The sequence below is a fragment of the Tenrec ecaudatus genome, chromosome 8, assembly GCF_050624435.1.
Source record: "Tenrec ecaudatus isolate mTenEca1 chromosome 8, mTenEca1.hap1, whole genome shotgun sequence".
Classification (NCBI taxonomy): Eukaryota; Metazoa; Chordata; class Mammalia; order Afrosoricida; family Tenrecidae; genus Tenrec; species Tenrec ecaudatus.
This window is the reverse complement of record NC_134537.1, coordinates 27,151,441-27,170,793: the sequence shown is the minus strand read 5'-3', so window position 1 is coordinate 27,170,793 and position 19,353 is coordinate 27,151,441. Positions and strand designations below refer to the sequence as shown.

At 44.6% G+C, this 19,353-nt stretch overlaps 1 protein-coding gene and 1 pseudogene across 4 annotated transcripts in view; both read left to right on the top strand.

Annotated features, from left to right (window-relative positions):
- Window positions 1–19,353, top strand: part of C8H3orf70 (chromosome 8 C3orf70 homolog) — a 77,801-nt gene that overhangs the window by 17,575 nt on the left and 40,873 nt on the right. The gene's annotated exons all lie outside the window — the stretch shown is intronic.
- On the top strand, window positions 17,326–18,146 carry LOC142454238 (nascent polypeptide-associated complex subunit alpha pseudogene; annotated as a pseudogene).

Here is a 19,353-nt window from a genome sequence, read left to right as displayed (position 1 = left end):
CATGTGGGCTGGTTGCTTCTCTGCTAGATAGCCACTTGTTACACTTCAAGCCTTTAAAACCCCAGATGCTATATCTTTTGATAGCTGGGCACCATCCGCCTTCTTTACCACATTTGCTTATGTACCCATGTTGTCTTCAGCAATTGTGCTGGTAGGGCGAGCTTCACGGAATGCCATCCTCCTCATTGTTGATTTTAATTCCCTAGTTGTTCCCCTGTCTATGGTGTTGTTTGCTCACCACTTGTTTTCCCCGCTTCCTCCTTCCCCCAGGTCCCTCCGGGCTCATTGGTACCATTGCTTTCTCCTTGGGCTTGCTTCCTGTGCCTATCTTATATTGGTAGTTGTGCTAGAACATAATCTGGTGTCAGTTTGGGACTTGAGAGGATTAAGAATGGAGGGGTGGAGTCTAGTCTGTCAAGCGGGTCATAGCCAATGAGGCCTCTGTGTGGGTATGGCCTTCTCCTGAGAATTTTGGGAACTCCTGTATTTCCTCCTTGGAGGTGGACTCTCACCATTGGAGACTCTACTGACAAGGCTGACTCCCTGCGAGACATCACTGAGGAGGTGCCACATGGGCCTACCTTGATGCAGCCCTGGGTGCTGAAGAAGCTATGTGGAGAGCCCTGCCAGCGCTGAGATGTTTACAACACCACTGGATCCACAAGACTTCCCACCCACTGGGCTGTGGTCTTCCTGCATTCGGCATCATTGCATGTGTTTTGTGAGTCAGAAGAGGACTTTACAGATTAGTATTGGACATATTGGCTAATATTGTACTTGTGGACTTGATCTGGACTGGGCTGGGATGTTTTCTCAATACACAATTGCTCTTGTATATAAACCTCTTTCTTACACACATGAGTGTCCATGCATTTGTTTCTCTAGTCTGCCCAGACTGACATAAGGTACCAGGAGTGGGGTACTTCTCTAATCTACCCAGACTAACGTAGTAGGCAAAACAACATTTATAGACACAAAACAAAAAGAAAGCACAAGATTGAATAAATCGGAAAAACAACCCAAAAAGCATACATAATTCTAGGCCTGTCCGCCGACCTGTATGACTATCTTCCCACTGGTCCTGGGGTTCTGGGAACTGCCCCTCCTATGTCCCATAGCCTGAAGTCTGTGTTTTATCTTTCAATTTTGAAATCATTTCAGACTTATAAAATGAATACAATATAGTATATATTCTTTTTGCTCTTCACCCAGATTCCATTCATGTTAATTTTACATTTCCATGGTATGATGATCAAGATCAGGCCTTCGGCTTGTTTCGTAAGGCCTGTGACTTTATACCACCAGCCGCCCTTCAGGGGAGAGCTGTGGCAGTCTGTCTTCATAAAGGCTACAGCCTTGGAAACCCTCGGGGCCAGTTCTACCCTGTCCTGTCCGGTCATCTCTGTCAGTCAGAATGGACCCCACTCGGCTTCGGCTGCATTTTGTTGTCCAGTCTCCTTCGTTTCCTTTAGTCTGGGTCATTTCCTCAATTTTTTTTCTTCCAGATCTGGATACTTTAACAGAGTACTGGCCAGTGAGACGTTTCCAATGTTTTCCGGGACTAAAATTCAGGACCTATATAATTGGTAAACTAGCTTTTAAAAATCGGAATGTTTTGTGTAGGGGATAATCTAATAGTTAGAGTATTATTATTTCTCACTTTTCAGAGAATAATACAAATTTTATACTGTTCTTCTTCTGCCCCGGTGTTAGACTATTTTTATTGTGGTTTCTGAAATCGCTGGGTTTTGTTTGTTTGTTTTGATGCCAATAGCAGATGCTGTCTGCTGCAGGTTAGAATGGCTTTTTGCTTTCACCCAAGGACTCAGGAGTCTGTTACAATGATTATCAGAAAGATATTTGTCTTTGAGATAATACTAGATAACCAACACATTTCATTGTAATGTTTTATAATTTGATGTTAACTGACAGTGAATCCACCTGTAAGGTATTTTTCTTATTTTATAAGTGTCATTTGGTAATGTTAAACTGCATTTAAGTCACAAAGGAATTAGAAGCTTTTTTAGGCAACATGTGCACACTCATTTAGGATTGATGTACATTTCTGATTGTGCATGCGGAGTTATGGCTCCAGCAGAGATGCTTATCTCCCTATTTTGTTTCCAGCCTGCGATGATTGTAATTAACTTTGGATTCACTTTAAACAATCGTAGATCTGTTTATGAGCCTCCATGAGATATTGTCTGCTTTGTCTGTAGCTGCCGTGTTGACAACCTTTTACCTTGAAGAAGCTGGATCTTATTCACTAATGCCATTCAGTCGTTGCATCTCTGAAAACCTCAGTACTTTAAGGGCCCATGCTTATATGTTAGAATGTTTTTGTTAAAGAAGAATAAGCAACTGAATGAAAAAATGGTTTGGAAAGCCTGCAATGAATGTTTGTTAAAGGTGGGAGTGTATTATTTTTCAAATATCATGATTAATAGTTTTAGATAGGCTTGGATGGAAGTGCCTGGAAAATTCATCATGAGGGTGATCAGTTCTGGGCCTGGCCGTCCCATTTATATCAGCTATTGATCGGTTTGACCTAAAATGGAATAACTGAAGCCGGCAATAGGACGTCAAAGAACCTGATGCAAGATTCAGCTCTAGCAGCAGGTGAAGGCCCCAGAGAACTTGACTGCTCAGTCTCTCTTTCTTACACTAAAGGCCACACCCAATGAACTATCTTCAGGCCCAGAACCAACTGATTGATAGGTTCAGCTCTGCCCCTATCCTTACCCAGGAGTGTCTAGTTGACATAATCCCCAACCATCACACCCTGTTTTCAGTACAGCTCATCAAGTGCCCACCAGTGCAGCTCTGGATGGGCGTGGTGTGCATTAAGCCCCCTTGCCCACCATGTCTTCCCCACCACCACAGATTCTGTGCGGCTGGGAGGAGTGGTGGTTGTGGTTTGCCACCTGCTCCTTTCCACAGTTCTCCCTGGAGAGGGACCTAGCTCCTCCACCCACTGCCTCCCTTCCTCTGTCCCCGTCCCCCTACCCCTACCCCCAAATTAACCTCATCGCTTCACCGTGAGCGCTCCATGACGGCACTAGGACATCACAGATGAGGGGGACGAGCTGTCCGGAAGCCAGTCAGCTGCCATCCCGTGTGGCCTGGTTGTAGTTTGGGCCATTGGTAGTGAGTGATAGCACTTGGGGTGGTGCTGGTGATGCTGCCGGTTAGCCTTTGGCCTGCTACCTGCCCGGTCAGTGCTTCAAACCCCAACAGCTGCCCCGTGGAGACATTGGCGGCGTTCAGCCCTCTCTAGAGTGGCTGGGAATGAGTTGGCGTCAACTTGATGGCAGTGGGTTTGTTTCTGAGGCATGGACGGAAACTAACACATGGTGGAACCTAATGTGTACTGGGCACGGTGCTAAAAGCTTTGAGACCCATTGTCTTCCGAGCCTTGGTGGTACAACAGCAGAGGCCTCAGCTACTGCCTGTGAACTTGATGGCTGTAGCCCAGCAGCAGCTCTCCGAGAGGGCGCTGGCAGCCCCTCCTGTGTTGCTGACGGTTCAGAACACCCTGTGAGGGCAGCTCTCTTGTCACATGGGGGCATGGTGAGTCAGAGGGGACCAGATGCCCCCTAACAACAACACGCATGATTTCCCTTGATCCTTAGTGGGCATCCCCACCTCATTTTGAGTGGCAGACAGAGCCAGACTACCTGGGTTCAAAGTCAGGCTCCATACTTACTAGCTGTGTAAAGCCCCAAACCCACTCATGGCGTTGATCCCAAGTCCTAGTGAGCTGAGACTGTAAGTCTGTAGGGGAGCAAACAGCCTCGTCTTCCTCCCTTGGAGGGGCTGGTGGGTTGGAACCTGCAGGGTTACAGCCAGACGTCCAGGGCTCAAGGCAGCAGTACACTTTTTTTTTTTTTTTTAAGTTTCTCGGTCTCTCTTCTCATTTGTACACCAGCCTCACAGGGTTACTGTGGGGACTGAAGAAGTTAATATGAGCAAAGTGATTAGAAAATTACCTGGCACATAGTAATTACTCAGTAAGTGTTTGCAATTATTTTACGGATGAGGAAACAAACCTAGAGAAATTAATTTGCCAAAGGTTAAATAGCAATTAGTTGATGGAGCTGGGACTCAGCTATCTCCTTCCCTTTACTTTCCACTCAGTGGACACGGATATAAGGCAGCAGGGAAGGCACGGAGCTGTAGAGAAATGCAAGCGCTACTAGCAACTCCGAGGAGGAAGTACTGCATTTCTGCCTTGGGCATAGGATGACGTAGTCCGGAATCCGGCCCTGGGGAGATGAGGGAGATTCCGTAGAGGAAGGACTTTTAGAGAAGGCAAACTCCTATAAAGCAGGAACTATAACTTAATATTATTTTGTCGTCCCAATACTCAAGACAGTGACTAGGACAGAGCTGGCACTCAGCAAACGGTCATTGAACTCAATTGAAGTGAGCAGGTGAGGAGTAGAGACTAGGAGTGTGGAGGGAGAGTAAGTAGCTGGCTGCATGGTCAAGTTTGGAGGGTAATAGACCCTTGGTTCCTCCTCTTTCTGTCTGGGGAGCTTTAAACCCCCCCTCCAATCTCTATCTAATCTAGGAATGGCCTAATTACCCCTGTGCTCTGTCTCCAAACTGAAACAAAAAACAGAACCCAAACTCACTGGCATCCAGTTGATGCTGACTTGTAGCGACCCTGTGGACAGGGTAGAACTGCCCCGCGGGGTTCTAAGGCCGTAGCTCTTTATGGAAGTAGAGAGCCCAGTCTTTCAGCTGAGGAGCAGCTGGTGGTTTCAAACTGTGGACCTTGCTGATTGCAGCCCAAGGAATAACCACTACGGCACCAGGGCTCCCTTATCCGCTATCTATGTAAATAAAATTCAATTTAAGGGAAATTTGTAAAGTAATCTGTTGTTCTAGCTTACAGAAGAAAGACAGGGCTTTCGACCCCTGTGAAGAGCTACTGTCTTGGCTGCCTGCTGGGGCAGTTTGACCCTGTCCTGTAGGGTCGCAGTGAGTAGGAATCCACTTGAGGGCAGTAGCTCCAGTGAGACAGCTTAACAGACGCTCGAAGAAAGGGTCTCATAAGCAAAACCAAACAACGCCAAGGACAAACCAGCCGGGCTCTCTGGAAACGTCTAAGCTAAACATGACTGGCGCGCTGGCCCCATACAAAGTGAGTCGCCAGGTTCTGGCAGAAGGTAGTCACTTCTCTGGACAGGCTGTCGGTGTCTGAGTCTAAGAATTTTTATCTTTGTTGTCACCGAGAGTAGGAAGTAGAAGTAGATTTGGAAAGTGTAGTTAGAGGTTTAACTTACCACAAATCAGATGTCTTTTCTGAGCCATTTTTGGTGTTTTGATGACATTTTTTTATATCCTGTTTTCAAGAATAGATAGGCCATGTTCCTGTGTGTCTCCGCCTGCCTTTCTCAAAGTGACGCACTTGTTGGCTTGCTGTTTATTGGCTTAACAGGCTCTCAGGATGTGGTAGGGACGAATCACCAGTTTATTTCTCAGAAAGAATCCTTTCACCGTTCATGTGCCCGGTTTCTTTGTGACCTTGTGTTTATAGAGATTACTTTTTACAACTATCTTTGTTGCTCGGATATCCCAGAAAAGTAGGATATAAATATAAATGTTGTGGATAATTTATGGACAATAGAATAGAATCTAACATTAAGTTCTGATTACATTTTAGAAATAAGAATTTTACAAGAGGGCTTCTAAGAGTTCGTGGGGAAGTGGGAATTTTTTTCTGCAAACTTGTGGAAGCCCCCTTGGGCATTCTTAATGGTGGCTCATCTATTTGTGAGTCAGAGGCACATCATCCAGTTTGATGGAGGATTTTACTTTGTCCTGGCTGTTTCATTTGTTGTAAAGTCCACTGCCATCGAGTTGATTCCAGCTCATAGTGACCCTACTGGGAGTCTAGAACTGCTCCTGTGGGGTTTCCAAGAGTAGTAGAAAATCTGGTCTTTTTCCAGTGGAGCGCCTGGAGGCTTTGAACTGCTGGCTTGCAGTTAGCAGCCCAACAAGTAACCACTGTGCCACCAGGGCTCCTCAGAACACTCATTTAAAGCCGCCTGGGCCGAAAGACTCAAATCTGTGCTGTGGCAGCGAGCACTGTGGTCAGATTTCAGGCAGCAGTTAAACTGTGTCACGTTAAATTCATGTTGCTGATTCGGTTATTGCCGTTCTGTTGCTTGTGTACTTAATTTGAAAATTAGATTGTGCTTTGTAGCTGCATGAGAACGATACTGGAGAGGTTTATGCTTAGCTATGTTTGTTTGTTCTAAATGATACCGTTACTGATAGAAACTAGACAAAACCCCAAATTGAAACCAACCTGGAAGAAACCAACCAATCTCAAGGGCCAAATCTTCCGGTAATTTCCACTCCTGATCATTGCTTCTCATTCTTTGAATGCATGTGTTTATCTAGTCTGCATGTTATCCACATGCCAACTACGGAGGCCTGCCCTTCTTGAAGGACTTTACTTGGACACAAACAAGACAAAACAAAAAGCTATGTTTTTATCGGAATAACTCCCAGCTCATCTTAGTTCCTTTCTATAAACTAATCAATGTTGTATAGCTTCTCAAGGAGTTAGAGATTAATTAGACATTTCTTTGGAAATCAGGGTGAACTTTTGAAAAGCTTACTTTTCCTTCGCACCACATTTCGTTTTCCAGTAGCGCTTTCTTACTCGTTATCTCCTGTAAAGGCTCATTCTTTAACCTGATTGATTTCTTCTCAGAAGAGTTCACTTATTTTAAAGTCAGAGTGAATTATTTTTCCTCACTTTTATTTGCATCTTACTGTTCTAGATAGATTGCCCTGAATGATCTTCAGACATAAAAAGGGAGCTCTTACAGGAGGTGATGAAAAGCTCCTTTCTATTAAAGATAGCTCGCTGCTGGATGAAGTAAGGAAGAAGGGAGTTTCAAGAGAAAGGGTAGATAAAAGACACCCGAGACAGTAAAACAGATTTTTTTTAAAAAAGCTACAGCATCTCCTCTGGAGATGTCACTGTGGAGCCGTGGAACCATGTATTCAAGGTGTGAAATGATGGGTACTGTAAGGAGCAGACAGCCCTCTTGCATGCTATCTCCCCCCCGCCCCCATGGCTGGTTTTGTGGCCATGTGGTGTACAGCTGGACAGGTTCCACCTCTAGTCAGACCCCTTGCTTGGATCTTGCGAAGTTCTGAACAGGAGGCCTGGAGTCGATGTCTACTCACAGTGAGCTCAAGCTTCTGGGTCAGGGTAGAACTGCTCCTGTGGGGAGTAGAAAGCCCCTCTTTCTTACAAGCAGCTGTTGGTTTCAAACTGTTGACGTTGAAGGTTGCAACCCAATGCATAACCATGGTGCCACCAGGGTTCCCTGCAAATGACAACGCGAGCTGTGGTTCTTTCCCATGAAGGTTCCCTGAAGTACACACCTGCCCTTCATCTATAGGAGAGAACAACAATTTCTCAGAGTTGTTTGAAGAGAAGATGAGCTAAACCATGTGGAAGGACCAATCAGAGTGTGGCTCAGGAAGTGTGCGTTTCCTGTTCATTCGTAACAGGCTGCGTTTACTTGTGTTTTTGTACATTATTTCTCGGGGCTCTCCCAGCAGCATGTACCCAGAGGCAGCTAGGGAAGTGAGTTGGGACTTCCCTGTTCTCACAGTAATGACCCTGTTCTACAGCTAGTTTGTCACATATGCTTGAGTTTCACTTGTCTAAAAAGACACGTCCTTCGGTGTGTGACTCATCTGTCCTTTCTTCACCTTGTAACACCTTCTCTAAGCCGTCTTCCCTAGAAAGGGCCCAGGGCTTTCTGCTGTCAGATTGGCTAACTATGCCAAGTCCCGGGCAGCCTGCCCACGTCGCTCTCTTACAGGGAAGCTGTGAACCCCGCAGCCGGGGTAAGGCAGAACCTGTTGAAGGGAAACACGAACTTCCCTCCTCAGAGAGAGAGAGGGGAAGTGTTCAGACTGCATCCAGTCCAGGGGTAAACTTGTGAGACCCAGAAAAACAAGGCCATTGTCACGTTCTGCTGTCATGGTTCTCTCTGTATAGCATTAGATTTTTTTTTTTAAAGATTAAGGAAGTTAAAGAGTAGCATAAGATGAGGTTGTATATAAGGAACTGCTTTGTATCATTGCACTGTCAGTCTCATTTGGCCCTGTGTGTTTCCAGGGGCCTCTTAGGTTTTACATGATGCTGACCATCATCCCAAAGGAGACCTGGTGATGCTGTCTGGTAAGCATTGGGCTGCTGATCACGGGGTTGGCACTTCAAACCCACCAGCCGCTCCATGGGGGAAAGATGAGTCTGTCTGCTTCCTTAAAGATTTACAGTCTCGGGAGCCCTATATAGAGTCGCTATGGACGGGAAGCGGCTTGCTGGCAGTAGGCTTTGGTTTGGTGCACATTTCTCAGAGACGCAGTTCTGTGAATTTTAACAAACATGTAGTCAGGCCGCCACCACCACATCATGGTGCAGATTGTGCTGTCACATCAAGGTGTCCCCTCTAGCCTCGTCCTACCCCTGGAAATTGCTCACATAATTTTTCCCTCATCCAAAATGCTTTCTAAATGGAATCATACAATGTTCAGTCTTTTATCGACACATTTCTATGACTATCCAGAAAATTGCATAAATGCAATTACATAGTATATAGTTCCTTCCGCTTAACATGATACTCAAGATTCATGTCCGTAGTTTGTTTTTATTGTCGTATAGTATCCTTTATTTTTCTACAATTTATTTTATTTATTTATCATTTTATTGGGAGCTCTTATGGATATCATAACATTCCATAGTTCAATCTCATCCAGCAGTACTGTACAATTGCTTTCACAATCAGTTGCAAATTATTTCCTTTCTTCTTGAACTCCTTGATATCAGCTCCCCATGATCCCCTACCTCTCCCACCCTACCCCCCAGGAAACCTTTTTTGTCCCCCTATAATAGTCCCCCCCCCATATCTCACACAATCCAATATATCCATTCACATACAGTTTTGTTGTTTGATCGCATTGAGTGCGGTTGTACCGTCATCAGTCCTATCAGCTCCCTATTCCCACCCACCCCCACCCTTCTCATACCCTCAGAGACATCACTCCTATTACTGTTTCTGAAGGGTTACCTATCTTGGCTCTTCATGTAGGAATGATCTTAAATATACCAATGAATATACAGAAATCTAATATGATTGATTAATGAGGTAAAACAAATAAAAACCATAAATATAAGGGGAAGAAATTTTAAAGAGCTAGAGGATAGTTATGTGATTCATCAGTACTATACCACACCCTTGATTTATCATCCCTTCCTTGTGGCCCTTCTGAGAGGGACAGTCCAATTATCTTACAGGTGGGTTTTGGGTGTCTACTACATCTGTGTCCCCTCACATCGATTTGGCTGCTTGTTTTTGAACTTGTGATAACTCTTCCTATCGACACCTCATGATCACACAGGCTGGTGTGCTCCTTCCATGTGGACTTTGTTGCTTTTCTGCTAGATGACCGCTTGTTTAGCTACAAGTGTGTAAGACCCCAAATGCTGTGTCTTTTACTAGCTAATCACCATCAGCTTTCTTCACCACATTTGCTTATGCACCCACTTTAACTCCAGTGATCGTGTTAGGGAAGGTGAACATCACCAAATGCCAGGTTATTAGATCAAAGTTTTCTTGTATTGATGTACAATGTAAGTTGAGATCCAAGGTCCATCTGTTTCCTTGTTGCATTTGCTCATACATACATATGTAAGCAAATACACATGTATGCATACATTGGCATACATATGTATTTTTTCCTTCTTTCTTTTTTCCTCCTGCCCCACTATCACATGTACTCATTGTTCATTAATTCCTCTCTGATACAATTCAATTGATCAAGCACAACAAGAAAATCTCCACCCTACTTGTCATCAATTTTAGAACACTTTTAGAATTTTATTCCCCTGTACCCATCATTATTGGCTCACTGCTCACCTCCCCTTGCCGCCTCTTCTCCCACGCCCTACAGGAACCCTCGGTCCTGTTTCTGTCTCTGTAAGATTGCCTAACCCGCCTATCTTGTATAGATACACACACATACATGCACACACATGGAACATATGGATAGTCACAAGTGTAACAGGGATCCTGCCAGATCAGATGAATGTGTCCCTGTTAAATAGAGAGGACATGTTATACACCATCAGCCCAGTCCTCATTTTTTTCAGGGCTACATATCTCAGGTCCCACTTACCATCCAACACATATTCCCTTTCAGTCCTCAACATTCATGTCCGAAAGGCACGCATCCGAAAAGTCCCCATTGCTATTCCTGCAATCAGGGATGGAGCAGTCTAGTGCCCCCCACCACCCATTACCCCTTTAGACTTTCACTGTGACCCCCTTGTGACCCCCAAGCCAGTTCAGATGGGGTGCCAAATGCTGCCCCCCCAGTCAGCCATTTACAATCGGGCTTTGCTCTAGTCACTGATCTAGCGGGTCAGACCAGCCGCTCTCCCCAAGCTGTATCTCCAGGGCCGTCCTCTGCAGTCCTGTCATCTAGGGAGAGGACGCCATGTGTCCAGCGGAGACCCGCCCTGCGCTCATCTCTGGGAATGAGCTGCTCTGAGCAGGAACGTCACCCTCAAGGATTGAAGGATTGGCACACCAGAATGAGGTCTACTCTCGTTTTTTCTTTCTTGTGGAGATATAAATGATACCCTCCCCTCGGGTAGGTTAGGGCCCACCCACCCCTGTTGCTGTCAGTTTTACTCCCTACCCCTCTGTGGCCTTAAGGGCATATGGGAGGAGGAGAAAAGAAGCCTGTCAGCACAGGTGCTGTCTGCATCTGTTTTTGCTGACGTACGAATCCTTGGGTTTGGTCTGGCTCATGTAGCGTATCTGGTCCTCAGCCCGGGAATTGTGTGTTGTGTGCATTTTCAGTATGCCTATTCTGCTGTTTGAACTTACCTCAGTGGACTCATTCTGTACTTGACCTTTTGTGCTTGGCTAACTTCACTTGGAATAGCATCCTCCAGTTCTTTCCAGGACTTGAAGTGTTTCATCGTTTTGTCACTATTTTCAGGGATGTGTAGTATTCCACTGTGTGTATATACCAGAGTTTAATCCATTAATCTATTGATGGAAATGTAGGCTGTTTCTAATTTTTTTGTGATTGTGAGCGATGCAGTGATGAATATTGGGGAGCAGATGTCTGGTTGTGGTCTGTTTCTTATTTTTTCTAGGTATAAGCTTGTGGCCATTAACATAATCTGGTGTCAATTTGAGGATTCAAAGTGAAGGGGTGGAATCTAGCCCAATCAGGGAGTAGCTTGATGACCTCATTAGGAGGCGCTAAGGAGATAATAGCTCCCAGGAGGCGACACACACGCTCACTCCCTGCGAGACATTCCTGGAGAGAAGACACATGGAGAGAGACTGATGGAGCCAGAAAGCCACATAGAGACCCCTGCCAGCCCTGAGATGCTTACAATGCCACAGGATCTACAAGACCTTCCCCCCACTGGCCTGCTATCTTCCTTCATTTGGCGTCATTGCATGTGTTTTATGAGTGTGAAGAGGACTTTATAGATTGGTAGCGGACATATGGACCTAATATCAGACTTAGGGACTTGATTTGGACTGGGCTGGGATGTTTTCTCAATATTCAATTGCTTTTGTATATAAAGCTCTTTCTTTTTTTTTTTTAGAGCCAAGTGCAAATTTATTATTACATTTATAAGAAAATATACCTTTAGGTTAGAAAGCAGATCTTGATTATCTGGTTTTAGGAATAAAAATAGACATTAAGTAGGAAGAAGGAGTACAAGGGAACCTTTCAAAGTCAGGTAAATATTGACTAAGGTAGTGGTTACATGGATATATTTTTGTCAATATCCATCGACTTATTGACCTAAAAAGTATACCTTTTAAAAAACATTTTATTAGGGGCTCATACAACTCTTACCACAATCCATACATCAATTGTATAAAGCACATCTATACATTCTTTTCCCTAATCATTTTCAAAGCTTTTTCTCTCCACTTAAGCCCTTTGCAACAGGTCCTCTTTTTTTCCCCCATCCTCCCTGATCCCCCCTTCCTGATGAGCCTTTGATAATTTATAGATTATTATTTTGTCATATCTTGCCCTATCTGGCGTCTCCCTTCACCCCCTTTTCTGTTGTCCGTCCCCCAGGGAGGAGGTCACATGTAGATCCTTGTAATCGGTTCCCCCTTTCCAACCCACTCACCCTCTACTCTCCCAGTATCGCTCCTCACACCCCTGGTCCTGAAGGTATCATCCACCCTGGATTCCCTGTGCCTCCAGCTCCTATATGCACCAGTGTACAACCCTGCTCTATCCAGACTTGAAAGGTAGAATTCGGATCATGGTAGTTGGAGGGGAGGAAGCATTTAGGATCTGGGGGAAAGCTGTATTCTTCATCGGTGCTACATGGCACCCTGACTGACTCATCTCCTCCCCTAGACCCCTCTGTGAGGGGATTTCCAGTGGCCGACAAATGGGCTTTGAGTCTCCACTCTGCACTTCCCCCTTCATTCACTATGGTAAGATTTTTTTTCTTTTGATGATGACTTATACCTGATCCCTTTGGCACTACGTGATCACACAGGCTGGTGTGCTTCTTCCATGTGGGCTTTGTTGCTTCTGAGCTAGATGGCCGCTTGTTTATCTTCAAGCCTTGTATGACTTTGTTTGATGTGTAGAGCAGTCCGATAGACTTCTGTTTGTTGATCTTGTATCCTGCCACTCTGCTATATTCCTCGATTGCTTCCAACACTCCACTTGTGAAGTTTAGGGGATCTTCAATGTATAGAATCATATCATCTTCATATAATAATAATTTTGCCTCTTCCTTCCCCAGATGACTACCTTTGATATCTTTTGTTTGTCTTATGTTGTTAGCTAGGACCTCCAGTACGATATTAAATAGGAGTGGGGACAAAGGGTATCCTTGTCTGGGCCCCTTTCTCAGTGGAATTGTTTTTGTCTTTTCTCCATTAACTACCATGTTGGCTGTTAGTTTTTCATATATAACGTGTATGATATTGAGGAATTTTCCTTCTATTCCTATCATTTTGAGTGTCTTAAACAGGAATGTGTGTTGGATGTTGTAGAATACTTTTTCCGCATCTATCGATATTATCATGTGGTTCTTAAAGTTCTGCCTGTCAAAGTGGCAAATAATGCTGATGGTCTTTCGTATGTTGAACCATCCCTACATACCTGGTATGAATCCCACTTAGTCATGGTGAATTATTTTTTAAATACATTTTTGTATTCTATTGGCCAGTATTTTGTTAAGGATTTTTTTCATCAATGTTCATTGGGGATATTGGTCTGTAGTTCTCAATTGTTGTGGGATCTTTGCTCACTGTAGGTATCAGAGTTATACTAACTTTGTAGAAAGAGTTTGGGAATGTTCCTTCTTTTTCTATGTTCTGGATGAGTTTGTGTAGGATTGGTGTCAGTTCTTTCCTGTATGCTTGGTAGAATTATGTGAAGCCGTCTGGCCTTGGGGAATTTTTTGTTGGTAATCCCTTGATAACCTTGTCTATTTCTTCCATTGCTATGGGTCTGTTGAGGTTCTTGACATCCATCTGGGTTAGTCTAGGGAGGGATTGTGTTTCCAACTATTTGTCCATGTCTTCCACATTGTTGAATTAGTTAGATTATAGGCTTTCATAGTACTGGGTAATTATATTATTTCATTAGGGTCAGTTGTAATGCCCCGTTTCATCCCTCATCCTTGCAGTTGTCATTTATTCCTTCCTTTCTTTGGTTAGGTTTGCCAGTGGTCTTATCAATTCTGTTAATCCTTTCAAAGAACCAACTTTTAGCTGCATTAATATTTTCCATAGTTTTCTTGGTTTCCCTTTCCTGTATCTCAGCTTTGATTTTTATTAGATCTATTCTCTTGCTATTAAATAGAGTTGTTCTGTTTACTCTGCTCCAATTGGTGTAAATTTTTTGCCAGCATATCATCCACGAGTCTCTCTCTCTCTTTTTTAATGTGTGCATTTATTGCTATCAGCCTTCCTCTGAAAAATGCCTTTCCTGTATCCCAAAGGTTTTGGTATGTCGTATTTTCGTTCTCATTGGTTTCTAACAACTTCCTGATTTCATCTCTGATCTGGGTCAAAAGCCACTCCTTTTGGAATAGAGAACTGTTCATCGTTCAACTGTCTGTCCTTGTTTTCTTCACTGTCCTTCTGTTGATTTCTAGCCTTATGGCACAGTGATCGGAGAGAGACGTCTGTATAAACTCTATGTGCTTGAATTTACTCAAGTACGACTTGTGTCCCAGTATGGAGTCTATTTTCAAATATGTGCCATGTGGGCTTGGAAAGAATGTGAATTTCTTTGCATGTGGGTGGAAAGCTCTGAAAATATCAAGTCAAGTCATCCAATTGTACTGTTTAGATCTGTAGCCTCCTTGTTGAGTTATTTTCCTAATCATCTTTTTCAGAGGGTGGTGTATTAAAGTCACCAACTGTAATTGTTGAGCCTGTGATTTCTTTTTGGAGTGTTTGATTTACAAATTTCGTGGGTCTCTCATTGGGCGTATGTATATTTATTATGCTCACTGGTTCTTGGTCTGCTGTTCCCTTGAGCATTATATAATGCTCCTCCTTGTCTCTTGTTATGGCCTGCATTTCGAGGTCAATTTGGTCAGATATTAAGATCGCTACCCCTACTTTTTTTGCAGTGCCATTTGCTTGGTATATTTTCTCCAGCCTTCAATTCTCAACCTGTTTTTGTCTGCAAGCTTGAGATGTGTCTCCTGTAGGCAGCAGATCAATGGGTTATGTTTTCTGAGACAGTCTGTTAGCCTCTGCCTTTTAATGCCTGAGTTCAGGCCATTGATATTCAGCGTTATTACATCCATCTGTAAACTCTGTGATGTCATCTTGTACCTTTTGTGTTGGGTGTTTTCCTACCTATCTATCTTATCCGCTTGTGTTGTGTGTGTGGTTTATGCTTGCCTTTTTTCCACTATTAAGCCAATGCTATCCAGGAGGCTGTTTTCTCTTTGTCGCCCTATGGGTGGAGTTGTTCTTTGTGATGGTCTCTTTTTGCCCTTGGTGGGTGTTGATCTTCTGCCCATACTGGATCAGCAAGAATCTTTTGTAGGGCTGTGTTTCTTTTTATGTATTCTTTGAGGTTGTCCTTTTCTGAGAAGACTCTTACTTCTCCATCTATCTTAATACATAATTTGGCCAGGTAAAGTATTCTTGGGTTTGTGTTGTTTTCCTTCAATTTTTGGAATATGTTACTCCGTTCCTTCCTCTTCTTCATAGTTTCCACTGATAAGTCTGAACATACTCTTATTGGGGTATCTTTATATGTGACTGTTTGCTTTTCCCTAGCTGCTTTTATGATCTTCTCCTTTTCCTTGTGTTGGATAATTTGACATTTATGTGTCTTGGTGACTTCTTCTTGGGATTGGATCTGGCTGGGGTTCTTTCAGCCTCCTGAATGGTTGCCTGATTTTCATTTATTAAGCTGTGGAAGTTATCCTCTAACAATTCCCTTGCTATTTTTGCTGTTGCCTTCTTTGTTGTAACTTGTTCCAGTAGTCCAATTTTTCTAATATTGTTTCTTTTCATAGCATCAGACATGGCTCTCAAGTTTTCTTCAGCTAATTTGATTGTCTTGACTGTTTTTCTCGGTTGCTGAGGTCTGCTTGGTCATCCTCTAGGTCACTGGTGCGATTCTCTGCTTCCTCAAGCCTATTGGCGAGGTCTGTCAATTTGTCACTGGATTTTGTTGTTTCATCCCTTAAGTCTTGTATTTCCCTTTGGTGCGTTGTCGTTATCTCCTCTATCATTTCATCTTTTTTCTGCATTGCTTCCCTAATATATTGTATGACTCCAAGCAGCATTCTGAAAATTTCTTTCTCTGGCAGGTCAATATCTGCTTCTATGCACATCATTAGGTTCATGACTTCTTCCGACATTGTCTTCTGTTTCTCCTGCTTTTTTTTTGTTCAGGCTGTTAGGACGGGTTGCTGTTTACGTGTTGTTTTAGAGGAGCCTGGAGCCATCTTCATTCTCTCTTGGGGGACTCATGTGTGCTTCTATGAACTACCTGCCAGTAGCTGTACTGATGGGTCAGGCTATCGCTATATCTTACTATGGTTTCACTCTTACTGTAGCCGGCCAGTATTGTTATTTGGAATGTGAGTTGGATAGTCCTCTCATGTGAAGCTAGTTGGGTTGTTGTAGGCCCATGTGGGCGTCGTTTTACTGGCTGATCTCTAGTAGGCCTCACGGTGCTGGGAACACCTCAGGTGGCTGTGGTATTTCCCTATGAAACTGGAGTGCTGAGGAGGGCATGTGGGTGTACCCTCTTTGGTGTAGAGCTCTGTAGCTGACGGGGAATTAGCATAGTTAGAGAGATCGCCTTGCAGGTTGGGAGGATGTTCCCGCAGTAGCATGGAGTTCCATCAGTTGTGGGCTGGAGTTTCTCCCAGTCACTTGTAGGGCTTCGGGGTTTAGGCTGGAGTACTCCCCACTGTTTGAAGGGGAGAGAACCCCCTGCAGCTTGGTGTATGGAAGAGGATTAGCATGATTCCCCCAGCTGCGTGCAAAGCCAACAAGTGTGGGTGGGAGCTCCCCAGTTGGGCCTTCAGAGTTGCCCTTGTGGGAGGGGAGTGACCTGGAGGCCACTAGTGACTTATGAAAGGAAAGAGAGTGAAAGGAGAAGAAAAAGAGAGAAGGAAGAAAAGAAACACTGGAGCAACAATGCCAAGCAAACCAACACCCACTCTCTCTCTCACACACACACAACTGAAATGTACACACTAAACAAAAGTGAAAACAGTAAAAAAAAGAAAACAACAAAAAAGGATAACTGAATCTGCTGAGATTGTGGCCAGAAAGAGAGAAGAACTGGAGAAAAGAAGATAAAGGTGAAAGAAGAACAAAAAGAAAGAAAGAAAAAAAGCAAAGGAGAGAAAAAATTTTAAAATAGATAAAGAGATAGCTGAACCTGTGCCGTGCTGTTGTGTGTAGCCCTGCCTCGTGCTGTATGCAGCACTGTCTTAAGGGGTAGGCCGTAGCTCTCCCTACTTGGTCGGTAGAGTTGCCCTAGGCAGAGGGTAGGGGTCTGGAAACCAGCAGTGGTATGTGGAAGTAAAGAGATGGAGAGGAGAGAATCATAAAAGCAGAGAGAGGAGAAGAGAAGAAAGAAAGAATGAATGAAAAAGATATGAAAGAGAAAGAAGGGGGGAAACCCCACTGTGCTCATTAAGATTGCCTGTGATGGTAAAGAGGGAAGAAAGAGAGAAGGAGTTATTAAAGAATAAAGAGATGGGGTCACGCTCTCGTCCGCTCTCTTTCCGCCACCATCTTGGCTCCGCGTCCCTGTGCGAAATGCCCGGTGAAGCCACAGAAACCGTGCCTGCCACCGAGCAGGAGTTGGCCCAGCCCCAGGCTGAGACAGGATCTGGAACAGAGTCTGACAGTGACGAGTCAGTACCAGAGCTTGAGGAGCAGGATTCCACACAGGCAACCCCACAATGAGCCCAGTTGGCAGCGGCAGCCGAAATCGACGAGGAACCAGTCAGTAAAGCAAAGCAGAGTCGGAGTGAAAAGAAGGCACGAAAGGCTGTGTCCAAACTGGGTCTTCGGCAAGTCACAGGGGTCACTGGAGCCACTATCCGGAAATCTAAGAATGCCCTCTTTGTCATCACAAAGCCAGGTGGCTACAAGAGCCCTGCTTCAGACACTTCCATAGTTTTTGGGGAAGCCAAGATCGAGGACTTATCTCAGCAAGCACAGCTAACAGCTGCTGAGAAGTTCAAAGTTCAAGGTGAGGCGGTCTCGAACATTCAAGAAAACACAAACTCCAACTGTGCAAGAGGAGAGTGAAGAGGAAGAGGTTGATGAAACAGGTGTGGAAGTTAAGGACATAGAATTGGTCATGTCACAAGCAAATGTATCCAGAGCAAAGGCAGTCCGGGCCTTGAAGAACAACAGTAATGATATTGTAAATGCTATTATGGAATTAACCATGTAACCATCTGAAAACAAAGGACACACACACCGCCCGCCCCCTTTTTTTTTTGGTGTTTCAAAAGCGTAACTATGTTTGGTTTGAAATTTGTACTGTTTCTATCAATAAAGTTATGGCTTGGATGAAAAAAAAAGAATAAAGAGATAGCTGATCCCTGATTGCCTGCATGTGGGGCCAGAGGGGTTTAAACCCTGCCCCATGATGGCAGGTTGGGGCTCCCTTTTAATGCAGGGACCCAGTGGTGCTGGGCGGAATTGTTCTACTTGTTGAGATCTCACCTTAGAGGCCTGACAGAGGTTTCCTCAGCAGCATGGAACTCTGTAGAGGGCTGTCACAACTGCCTTGTGTGGTGTGCAGTGCTCCCACAGAAGGCAGGCTGGAGTTCCCCCTGCTATTTGGGTTGATTTGCCCTAGGCAGAGTGACCTGGAAGCTAGTAGTGGCGTATGATAGGAAAGAGCGGGAGAGAAGAGGAGAAAGAGGGGAAAGGAGGGGATAAAAGGGAAAAAGAAGAAAGAAGGAGAAAAAATCCCAACACAACCCTGAGCTTGTTGAGACTGACTGTGGTGGGAAAGATAGGAGGACAGAGTAAATAAAGAAGAAATAGAGTGGTAAGTAAGGCGATAACTGAGGCTTCATCCCCTGACCGCGGGGCTGGAGGAGTTCCAACTCTTCCTCGAGGCAGCGGGGTGGTGTGCCCGCTCGATGCAGGGCTCCACAGATGCAGGGTGGGATGACTCTCGAAGGCAAGCTCGCACCAGCGGCCAGCCATCAGTTCCCACTGCAGTACTGAGCTCTGGAGTTCAATGGTATCCCTGCTTTGTGCTGTATGTTGCGCTACAGCAGGGGAGGGGGGGAGGCAGGTGTTCCCACACCCCTGTGTAGGGCCCCAGGACAGGTAGGACCTCCCTACCTGTGTGTAGAATCACTGAGAGGGTAGCCCAGTTTATTGTCCTACCTAGACTACTGGTGCCCTACTAGATCAGAGGATTTTATTTTATTCTCCCCCCCCCACCCACACTGACCAGCTAGAATAGAATCAAATTAAATTGTCTCCCTTGCTTGGGGCTCTAGCTCTGTGCTCTGTAGAAGTTTAGATTTGCTTTAGGGGGTCCAGGCCCAGTAGCTAAATTCTGGCATTCCTTAGTGTGGGCTTCTTCTTATGTTGATTTATATTAAGCCTCCCCCCCCATCCCCCTTCCTCCATGTGCTCCTTGGAGCTAAGCAACAAGATTGGGGTTTGAGTTTTACCAATAATATATATTTCCCTCTTTTTTATAGTATGCTTGTGAGGTGCTCTGATTTGGGGCCTGTCATGCTGACCCCAGAGGGGGAGATCCAGCTTATCA